We start from the raw sequence: 12,486 nt of genomic DNA on the forward strand, positions 1-12,486 counted from the left end.
ATGGTTATCAGGAGCGTGGGGGTGGGGGTGGGAAGAACTGGGGAGATGTTGGTCCAAGAATTCAAAATTTCAGTTAGACAGGATGAACAAGTTCAAGGGATCCATTGTATTCAATTTTCTAGTATACAGTACATTGTTACAGTACAGAACAGAACACTTAAAATCTGCTCTTGGCTAGGCGCGGTGGCTCACGCCTGTAATCCCAGCACTTTGGGAGGCTAAGGCAGGTGGATCACGAGGTCAAGAGATCAAGACCAGCCTGGCCAACATGGTGAAACCCCGTCTCTACTAAAAATACAAAAATTAGCTGGGCCTGGTGGCACATGCATGTGGTCCCAGCTACTCGGGAGGCTGATGCAGGAGAATCACTTGAACCCAGGAGACGGAGGTGGCGGTGAGCCATGATCGCACCACTGCACTCCAGCCCGGTGACACAGCGACACTCCATCTCAAAAAAAAAAAAAAAAAAAAAAATCTGCTCTTACCAAATTAACAATAGTCACTGTACCTATAGTTAATAACAATGTACTGTATTTTGAAATTTGACCAGAGCAGATCTTAAGTGTTCTTACCACACACAAAAAAATCAGTGCACGAGGTGATGGATATATAAGTTAGATTGATTTAGCCATTTCACAATGTATACATATTCAAAACATCGTGTTGTACACCATAAATATATAATTTTTGTCAACTTTAAAAACATTTAGAAATTTCATTAAAATGCAAAAAAATTATAATAATGACTAAGTCCACAAAATAACTTCAAGTGTTGGAGACAGACAGATTTTTAAATCCAGGTCCATCTGGCTCATGAGAACAAGTTTTTAATAACTGTGCCACAGACTACACTAGAATAAAGAAATCTGGGATTTTTTCTACACATGGCTACATATGAACTGTGTGACTCAGGACCAGAAAGGTAAAACAACTTTCTCTAGTTTCACATCCATAAAATGAGGAGGTTGAACTAGGTGAATTCTCTACTCCTCTCCAGGAGTTACGGTACCATTTCACTGGCCTTACTGACAAGTTATTGCCTGAATTGTTGTTTGAAAACCTCTAGTGATAGAGCCAGCAATTTTAAGAGCTGGACCCTGCTTTTATTTCAAGAATAGGAAAACATTTTGTGCCACAAGCAATATTCACTTGAAAAATACAGTTAGCCTTCTTGAAGTTTTAGCTGTGCTAACCACACATCCACCCTCCCCTCTCAGCTCTAACCACTGATAGCAGACAGTTAAAAACAAAAGCCAAATAAACATGCTATTGATTTTTATGCCAGTTTTATCACTTGTAAAACCGGACTGGAGAATGGCTTGTGAACCACTAAGAACTTATTTTTTCATTATGTTAGCAGCTTCACTGAGGTGAAATTGACATAAAATAAATAATACATATTTAAGGTATAGAATTTGAAAAGTTTTGACATAGGTACACACCCATGAAAGCATCAACACAATCCCAATCGAGACAAGAAGCATATCCATCCTCCATACAAGCTTCCCCGTGTTCCTTTCCTCCCTCCCCTCCTGCCCCTCCTTTCCCCCACATACCCCCAGGAAATACTGTTCTGCTTCCATCACTATAGATTAGCTTGTATTTTCTAGAACATCATGTAAATGGAATTGTACAGAATATACTCCTTTTGCCTGGACTCCTTCCCTTAATGTAATTATTTTGGAATCCGTCCATGTTGTAGTATGTATCAATAGTTCATTTACTCTTTTTTACTGCTGAATATTCCATCGTATGGTTATATAAAGTTTTTTATCCATTCATCTATTATAGAACATTTAGGTTGTTTTCAACTTTCGGCTATTACAAATAAGATTGCTATGAACATTTGTATACCAGTCTTCGTATAGTCAAATGCTTCCATACCTAGAAGTGGAAGGGCTGAATTCTATGACAGATGTATATTAAGTATGTTTAAGTATGTAAATTGAAGAAATCATCAAGCTACTTTCCAAAATATGTGTACCATTTTACAGTGCCAGCAGCAGTGCCTGAGTCTTCCCACTGCCTTATATCCTCAGCAATGCTTGATGTGATCAGAGTTTTGTTTTGTTTTGTTTTGTTTTAGCAATTCTAATATACCTCATTGCAATTTTAATTCACATTTTCATATGACTAATGATGTTGGGCATTTTTTCACGTCCTTATTTTCCATCCATATGTCTCATTTGGTGACATGTCTATTCAAATATTTTGCCCACTTTTTCATTGGGTTGTTTGTTTTCTTATTATTGGGTTTGAGAGTTTTTTATATATTCTAGATACAAATGCCTTATGAGATACATGATTTACAAGCATGTTCTCCCTGTCAGTGGCTTGTCATTTAATTCCATTGACAGTATCATTCAAAGGCAGATTTTTTTTATTTGCATGAAATTCAGTCTATTAATTTGCTCTTCTATGAATTGTGCTTCTGGTGTCATGTCTAAAAAGAATTTTCTTACTCTTACAGTTTTTAGTTTTACATTTAGACCTGTGATTCATCTAGAGTACATTTTTCAACATGATGTGAGGTATAGGTCACAGTTATTTTTCTGTATACAGATACCTGTATCACTTTTTGGCAGCTAGGGTTGGGGTTGCCATCATAAAGTACCACAGACTGGTAGCTTAAACAACAGAAGTTTATTTTCTCACCGTTCTAGAGGCTAGCAGTCTGGAGATCAGAGTGTCAGTGGGGTCGGTTTCTTCTGAGGCTTCTGTCCTTGGCTAGAAGACAGGTGTCCTCCCTGTGTCTTCACATGCTCTTCCCTCTGTGGACCTGTCTGTGTTCTAATCTCTTCCTCTTGAAGAACACCAGCCATATTGGATTAGAGCTCACCCTAATGACCTCATTTTAACTTAATTACGTTTTTAAAGACTATCTCTAAATACAGTCACATTCTGAACTACTGGGGGTTAGGATTTCAACACATGAATTTCTGAGGAACACACTTCAACCCCTAACAATGCTCAACTGTTCCAGCACATTTCATTAAAAAGATGTCTTTTCCTCACTAAACTGGCTTTACAACTATGTCAAAAGATCGGTAGTCCTTGTGTGTGGTTTATTTGCTGGACGTCATCTTCTATTCCATTGGTCTATTGCTGATCTTCATGACAATATCACACTGTCTTCATTACTGTACCGTTATAAGTGTTGAAGTCAGGCAGTGTTAGCCCCTCAACTTTTTCAAAGTGATTTGGGTTATTCTAGGTCCTTTGTATTGTCATATGAATTTAAGAAGTATTTTATAAATATCTTCTGAAAAAAGGCTTCTGGAGTTTTTATTGGGATTGCAATATGGGGACAATTAACAACAATACTGGGTTTTTTGATTGATGAACAAGGTTTATGTCTCCATTATTTTCAATCTTTTTTAGTTTCTCTCAGCAGCGTTTAGTAGTTTTCAGTGTACAAGTTTTGCTACAGCGGGTAGCTCATCAGGTATGAGCAGAGCAGGAGAGGGCTACACACACACACACACACACACACACACACACACCAGGAGTGTCAGTCAATCATCAGATGATAGGCTGTTAACTGTCTCGCTAAGGTAATAATTGGTCACAGCTGGCGCCAGGAAAAGGCAGTCTCCTAATAGACAGAAAACACCTGAAACTGGTGATCAGCAGCTTCCTGATAAGATCTCAGGAGTGGGGTGAGTGGGGAGAAGTAACGCAAGACCCCAAAAGTGTGCCACCATGTAAAACCCCAAGTCAAAAGGTCAAACTGCACACTTGGTCTCTCAAGTCACCCACTTGGCCCTCTACCAAGTATACTTTCCTTCCTTTCCTTCCTGCGCTGAAGCTTTCTAATAAATTTTCACTTTTGTTCTAAAACTTGCCTCAGTCTCTCCTTCTGTCTCATGCCCCTCAAATTCTTTCTTCTAAGGAGGCAAGATTTGAGGTTGCTGCAGACCCTTACAGATACAGATTCACCACCACTAGCATATTTGGGCACCATGTTGGCTCAGAAACCTTCCACCAGTAACAGTTTTTCACACCCCTTGTCAGATTTATCCCGAAATATTTCATATGTTGATGATATGGTAATTCCAATTTCAAATTGTTCATTGCCAATATATAAAAATATGATTAATTTTTGTGTATCAATCTTGCATTCTGCTATATTTCTAAACTCACTTACTAGTTCTAGTAGCCTTTTTATAGATCACATTGAACTTTCTACATAAAAGATAATGGCATCTGTGAATAAGAAGTTTTACTTCTTCTTTACTAATTTGGAGATCTTTTTTTCTTCATCTTGCCTTATTACACTGTCTAGAACTTCCAGCATAATGCTGAATACAAGTTGTGAGAGTTAAATTCTCATCTTTTTCCTGACCTTACAGAAAAAGCACTTAATATTTTACCATTAATATTATGCTAACTGAAGATTTTTCTTAGATACCTTTCATCAGATTGAGAAAGTTACCTTCTGTTCTTAGCTTGCTGGAAATGTTTATCAAGAATGGCTATTGGGGGCCGGGCGCGGTGGCTCAAGCCTGTAATCCCAGCACTTTGGGAGGCCGAGACGGGCGGATCACGAGGTCAGGAGATTGAGACCATCCTGGCTGACACGGTGAAACCCCGTCTCTACTAAAAAATACAAAAAACTAGCCTGGCGAGGTGGCGGGCGCCTGTAGTCCCATCTACTCGGGAGGCTGAGGCAGGAGAATGGCGTAAACCCGGGAGGCGGAGCTTGTAGTGAGCCGAGATCCGGCCACTGCACTCCAGCCTGGACCACACAGCGAGACTCCGTCTCAAAAAAAAAAAAAAAAAAAAGAATGGCTATTGGATTTCCTCAAATGCTTTTCTTTTTATTTATTGAGATGATCGCATGGCATTTCTTTTTTAGTTTATTAATATAGTAAATTATATTGATCAATTTTTGATGTTAAAAAAAACTTGCATTCCTGAGATAAACCCACTTGGTCATGATGTACTATCATGTTTTATATATTGTTGAATTTTATTTCTAAAATTTCATTTAGAAGTTTTACATCTATGTTCATGAGAGACTTTGTTGTATAGTTTATTTCTTATAATGTCTTTGTATCATTTTGGCATCAGGGTAATATTGATCTCATAGAGAAAGTTGGAAAGTAGTCACTCCTCTAGGTTGGTAATTTGGACAGGACTGAGCTGGGACAGTTTTCGTCTGTTCATTATGGTGTCAGCTGAGTTCATTTATACATTTGTGGTTAGTTAGTAGGTTGAATGGGGACTGGCTAGTCCCAGATTTTCTCATTCAAGTGACTGCAATTGTCTATTAGATGGCTTGGTTAGAATGACTGTGATAGTTCCATCTGAACCAGATTTTGTGGTAATAGGGAGGATGTAAAAGGAGGCGTTGTCCCTTCCCTCAAGCAGCCTATAAGCTGTGAGGGAATGTGACACGAATGTAAAATAACTACAGAAGAATGAAATGCTACATTATGTTCTATATTTTTAAATGAAACCCAATGAGATAAATACAAAGAAAAAATTTAAAAATTGATGTTTCTTTGTTCTACCTATCAATTGTGAATTTTGGCCTGTATTTATGGTAGCATAGCCAAAGCTGTGCACTCTGATAGTTACGTCCCCGTCTTTAAGATAAATGTCTTTCTTTATCAGAAAACCTTGTTGATTAGGCCTGATTATATCTGGCACCACTCAGTCTTCCGGAAAATAGTAAGCATGTATCAGAACCTTGCAAGTGGAGGTACCATTGGGTAGTAAGGATGACCTCCTTGACCTTGTTTAGAGAGCGGCATAATGCCAGAAAGAACCAGCACTGCAGAATCAGGCAGCTGTGGATTCAAATTACAGTTCTACCACTTACTGGCTTTATATCTTTGAGATGAGTGACTCATGCTTTCAGAGTCCCCATTGCCTCAACCAAAGAATGGTTCTTCTTCTGTACAGTATCTACTACCTAAGATTGTTGTACGCGGCCGGGCGCGGTGGCTCAAGCCTGTAATCCCAGCACTTTGGGAGGCCGAGACGGGCGGATCACGAGGTCAGGAGATCGAGACCATCCTGGCTAACACGGTGAAACCCCGTCTCTACTAAAAAATACAAAAAACTAGCCGGGCGAAGTGGCGGGCGCCTGTGGTCCCAGCTACTCGGGAGGCTGAGGCAGGAGAATGGCGTAAACCCGGGAGGCGGAGCTTGCAGTGAGCTGAGATCCGGCCACTGCACTCCAGCCTGGGCGACAGAGCCAGACTCAGTCTCAAAAAAAAAAAAAAAAAAAAGATTGTTGTAGGCATCAAATAAGGAGGTAAAATGCTCAGCACAAAAAAAGGCACTCAAAAATATTAATGATAGTGGTGATGATGACAAGGATTACGCTGATGATGTTACCAGCAACTGTAGTCAAAAATGCAGACCTGGGCCCATCCAGCTCTGAACTTCAATCACAGCCCAGAAATGGGAACCACTTTGTCCAGGATTCTTTGGCCTTCTTTTCCTCTGATCTCTCAGCATAAAAAATATGTAGCACATTATCCATGACAGGATCTCATCCTGTCTTGAAGACTGAAATCTTCCTCAATGTGTACCTATCCAAGAGAGTAACAATCTAGTCTGTTACTACATAATATTTTGTCACTTAAAATTATTTTATTAAATGATTTAATAAGTGGAAAGAATTTAAAAGAGATTCCAGAACCTAGTATTATATAAATGTTAGTCAGTATTATAATTAATATTATTGTTAACATTTTTTAGTTCATTTGATTCTCACAGAAATACTGCGAAATAGGCATACTAGATATTTAGAAACTCATTTAACAGATTAGGACAATAAATTTAAGACAAGTCAGGTCTTTATTAAGTTCCAGCCTTGCTCCCAAGGGCAGGGGTACTTTCTAGGCTCAAATTTACTCATCAAAGCACTTAGTGCAGGGCTGGTCATGCAAAAGGTGCTCAATCAAAAGTCAATTATTAATTGAATGATTTATGGAGGACAAAAGAAAACATTGGGTTTAGAGGTCTAATCATGTCTGAGGCAGTCTTAAACATCAACATTGATTGTGTTAATGAGTATACCATTCATAAACTCATGAATATTTATGGTAATTAAACAAAACACTAATTAAATATAGGTGTGAGGATTCTGTATACAAACAGCTTTTAATATCTCATGTTCTTGAATAACCTCTGACCCAGAGAAACAACCTCAAAGCGCTGGTGATAAGTGGTTTATTCATAGGGCTGGACAAAAGAAGTAGATCTCCCTGCCTTAACTTGGGGAGGGATGACTGACATGCTCTCTGAGATGATCTCTTAGGTACAAGCTCATGTAAAGATGGAGGGAGCACTGCTCTTTCCATTTGTAGATGTGGGAATAAGAGACAATGTCCTGGAAACTAGCAACTAGACTAACTCACAATAATATGGGTATAATTTTTAACTAAGGCCAAAATATAAAAGCTCCATAGTGAATGAAAGATATTGTTTCTTAAGAATGTTCATTCATATTCATAAATCCAAGCTGTCATATGAGATTGTTAAGTAGTATTGATTCCCATCTAGTGAAAAGCCTGCCTTTCCTCAGTTCAGTCCCCAACTCAGGAATTGTAAGGATTCCTCTACCATTTGGATCAAGTTAGAATGCCTCTTTCTATCTAGCATTTAAGGATTTCCACAGCTAATCATAAGATCAGAGAAATGCATACAAAGGAGAGAAATGTAAGGGCACCTAGCCTAACCTGAGTTACATAATTTCAGTATCTTGAATGCCTGCCAGTTTGACAATATTAGGGCTGCAGTAAGTGCTTATTGATTGTTGAATGTCTAATGGCATTACCCCCTTCTCCTCTCAGAAATCAACTCAAAACAAGAAGAACAAGAAGAAAAAAAATGCAAGCTCTAACACTGACAAATCAGAGGACATCCATAACCCTCAACCACAATATCTGAGGAACAACTACCAACACAGTGGTGCTTGCTCCCCATATGTTGTGGTTGAGAATTATAGATGTCCTCTGGTTTGTATGTTCAAACAGAAGCAAGTACAGAGAGGTAATGCGTACAGCTACATATTACAAGCCAAGCTGTCAGAGCAAAGTTCTCCAGAGTACATATTATACCCTGAGGAGAAAACCAGTAATTCCTTGTTGGGATATTGGCAATGCTTGTGAGCCAGTAGGTGCATCCTTGGACCCCATAAGCAGCAGGAAGGAGCAGGCTGAGGGGCAGAAGGAAGGGTCACACCAATGTGCTATATTTGCAAGAAAGTTTCTCTTGATAAGACAAAGTAGAGGAGAGAGTCTACATCAATACCATGCCACAGCAGATGATCTCTATTATCTTGTGAGAAGTAAAAGCAAAGTCAAGCGATATTCACAATCTAGGCCATAAGCAAACCTACTGTGAGACAAGCCCATGTCCAGTGAGCCTACAGCTCTGCCATCACATAAAATTCCTACCAATAGTGAATCCAGGGAGAACTCACCATTTTCAAAGACGAATACTATAAATATGCATCAACTCAGAAAGTATCTATATAAGTGTACCAAAAGGAAAGGGGAAAAAAGGACAGAAACAGGAAAAACATGTGTAAAATGGAAGTTCACTCAACACATAAATGAAACCATGAGTCAGATTTAAATTGTTTTAATAAGCATATTACCAGAATTTTTTAATGAAAAACTTAAGCAATTACTCAATGAAACAAAACTCCAAAGCAGGGAGCTTAAAGGGCTCAGGGAAGGTGAGGCCACAAAAAGAGCTGAAAAACTATTCTCAGAAGAGAAGTAGAGGATAAATAGAAAACCATTGGAGAATGAAGGTCATATTGGGAGCAGCTCAAAGAAGGCTAGAAATGGCTGAAAGTTCATTAGGAATATGAATTGTGGACTTAAGGGGGAAAAGGGGCAAATTAAATGAAAATCTATTTTTAAAATTAACAGGATAGGAAGAAACTGACAAATAGTAAAGATCAAACAAATCCAACATGTGTAAAATCAGTGTTTCTTAAAAAGAGTGCAGAATTACTAGAGAAACTCTTACACTGGCATGTAAATAATATTTAAAATACATATATAAGTCCAAAATTGTTTTCAGAAACAAAAGAAGCTTTTGATGTAGCAATGAAAAAGTCATACTGGGTTCCTGGAAAATTTGATGTAGAATGGTCAGTACAAAATTAAATTCAAACAAAATTTCTGGACTTCAAAGTTTAAGAATTTTCTATGCACCCAGGCAAAAAGATTAAATTACATTAAAAAGAATCAATAGGCCAGGCACGGTGGCTTATGCCTGTAATCCCAGCACTTTCGAAGGCTGAGGCGGGTGGATCATGAGGTCAGGAGATCGAGACCATCCTGGCTAACATGATGAAACGCTGTCTGTACTAAAAATACAAAAAAATTAGCCAGGCCTGGTGGCACACACCTGCAGTCCCAGACACTTGGGACGCTGAGGCAGGATAATTGCTTGAACCCGGGAGGTGGAGGTTGCAGTGAGCCAAGATCGTACTGCTGTGTGGGGAAAGGAAAGAAAGATCAGACTGTTACTGTGTCTATATAGAAAGAAGTAGACATAAGAGACTCCATTTTGTTCTGTATTTGAGATGCTGTTAATCTGTGACCCTACTACCAACCTGTCCTTGCAAGAGACATGTGCTGTGGTGACTCAAGGTTTAATGGATTTTGGGCTGTGCAGGATGTGCCTTTGTTAAACAAGTGCCTGAAGGCAGCTTGCTGGTTAAAAGTCATCACCATTCTCTTAATCTCAAGTACCCAGGGACACGTACACTGCCAAAAGTCGCAGGGACCTCTGCCTAGGAAAGCTAGGTATTGTCCAAGGTTTCTCCCCATGTGATAGTCTGAAATATGGCCTCGTGGGAAGGGAAAGACCTGCTCATCCCCCAGCCTGACACCCATGAAGGGTCTGTGCTGAGGAGGACTAGTACAAGAGGAAAGAAGGCCTTTTGGCGGGTGTTGGCAGTTGAGATAGAGAAAAGCATCTGTCTCCTGCCCGTCCCTGGGCAATGGAACGCCTCGATGTAAAACGCGATTGTATGCTCTGTTTACTGAGATAGGAGAAAACCGCCTTACGGAAAAGGTGGGACTTGCTGGCGCAATGCTGCTCAAAGGTTTACGGAGATGTTTGCATATGCATATCAAGGCACAGCATTTTCCTTTAAACTTATTCATGTCACAGAGATCTTTTTTTTGTTTTTTTGTTTTTTTGTTTTTTGAGACAGTCTCGCTCTGTCGCCCAGGCTGGAGTGCAGTGGCCGGATCTCAGCTCACTGCAAGCTCCACCTCCCGGGTTTACGCCATTCTCCTGCCTCAGCCTCCCGAGTAGCTGGGACTACAGGCGCCCGCCACCTCGCCCGGCTAAGTTTTCATATTTTTTAGTAGAGACGGGGTTTCACCGTGTCAGCCAGGATGGTCTCGATCTCCTGACCTCGTGATCCGCAAGAGATCTTTATTCATATGTCTTACTGCTGATTTTCTCCCTACAATGATCCTATTATCCTGCCACTCCCTTATCTTTAAGATGGTAAAGATAATTATCAATAAATACTAAGGGAACTCAGAGACCGGTGCCGGCGTGGGTCCTCTGTGGCCCACTTTTTCTTTCTCTATACTTTGTCTCTGTGTCTCATTCCTTTTCTCAAGTCTCTCGTTCTACCTAACGAGAAACGCCCACAGGTGTGGAGGGGTAGGCCACCCCTTCACCGCTGCACTCCAGCCTGGGCGACAGAGCAAGATTCTGTCTCAAAAAAAAAGAAAACAACAAAAAAGAATCAATATACCTCAGACTCTTCCACAGTAAGAATCAATCTAGAAGACAATGGAGAAATGTCTAAAAGTCGCCATAGAAAGAAAAAATGGAATCAAAAAATTTTATTCCCAACCAAATTACCATTCTAGTATAAAGGCAAGAAACATCTCTGAGCACGCAAAAACACTGGGAATATAATCTCCACGAGTGTTTCTAGAAGGTGACTTTGCAGAAGATTCTAAAGGGCAAATTGCAACCAATTAAGAAATGAACAGAGAAACTATGGCAAAACTTAGTCTTATTAGGGAAGAGGGCAAAAATGAAATAAATGTTGGGATTGTAATTACAGAATAGAATGTAAATGTTTATAATCCCTGATGAGTAGAAATGATAGAACAAAGTTGAGGTAAGAAGTAGGGGAAAAAAATAGAACCTAGTATAAACACCTTTACAGCTGGTAAATCAAGTAATAGAAGTAGATGTCAAGAACTGTAGAGTCTGAGATTTTACACTGTTTGCAAGCTAAGAAGTTATTCTGCCACAGTTTCATAGAAGTTTACAGAAAAACTGAGACTCCTTGGTATGATGGTTAATACTGTCAACTTGATTGAAGGAAGCAAAGTATTATTTCTGGGTATGTCTGTGAGGGTGTTGCCAAAGGAGATTAACATTTGAGTCAGTGACCTGGGAGACGTCCACCCACCCTCAGTCTGGGAGGGCACCATCTAATCAGCTTTTGGGCCGGCTAGGATAAAAGCAGGCAGAGGAACGTGGAAGGACTAGATTGGCTAAGTCTTCTAGCCTCCACTTTTCTCCCATGCTGAGTGCTTCCTGACGTCAAACACAGGACTCCAAGTTCTTCAGCTTTTGGACTATTGCTCCTACACCAACGGTTTGCCAGGGGCCCTCGGGTCTTTGGCCACAGACTAAAGGCTACACTATTGGCCTCCCTACTTTTGTACTTTTGAGGTTTTGGGACTTGGACTGGCCTCCTTGCTCCTCAGCTTGCAGACGGCCTATTGAGGACTTCACCCTGTGATCGTGTGAGTCCTTAATAAACTCCCCTTTATATATACATCTATCCTATTAGCTCTGTCCCTCTAGAGAACCCTAATACACTTGGTCAGATACAAAGTAGCGTGAGCTTCATACTCACAGCAGTTCTTGCCTCCCAAACCCTACAGAGATATTGCAGTGCAGCCTGGGTTGATGCTATGCATGTAGTGGGTCTGCATCACCGCTGAAGAACCTTGAGTTTTGGAAATCCCAGTCTTTTAGAAGGAATCTATTGGCAAACCTGCTCAAACTTTGTCCCAAAGAGAAACATTATCTTTATTATCCTGGGCAGCAAACAAACCTCCCTCTGCCCTAAACGGTGACACTATATATTCCAAGGCTTTTTGTATATAACCATCCTTGAAAAATTATCCCAAATGAAAGCCGATACAAGGCACGCAGACGCAGAAGAGAGCCATGGATAATTATTATCACTCAGTCACATGATAATATCGAAATGTTTAAAGGTAAGCACTGAAAAAAATCTTGTAATCCACTACAATCAGGAGGTGAAAAGGAAAGAGGCAAGCTGAGAGGAAGTCGAAGTATACTGAATTCACCATTGTTCATAAAAAGGAGTCAATGGCACTAGCTAAGATTTGTAGAAGTAAGATAAATTAACAGCACCCAGATATACTTACAACATGAGAAGTAAGTCACGCAGCATCATTTGTAAATGGAAAATGCCATTTAACCTTGTTTCAG

Source organism: Theropithecus gelada, chromosome 9, assembly GCF_003255815.1.
Source record: "Theropithecus gelada isolate Dixy chromosome 9, Tgel_1.0, whole genome shotgun sequence".
In the NCBI taxonomy this organism is placed as follows: Eukaryota; Metazoa; Chordata; class Mammalia; order Primates; family Cercopithecidae; genus Theropithecus; species Theropithecus gelada.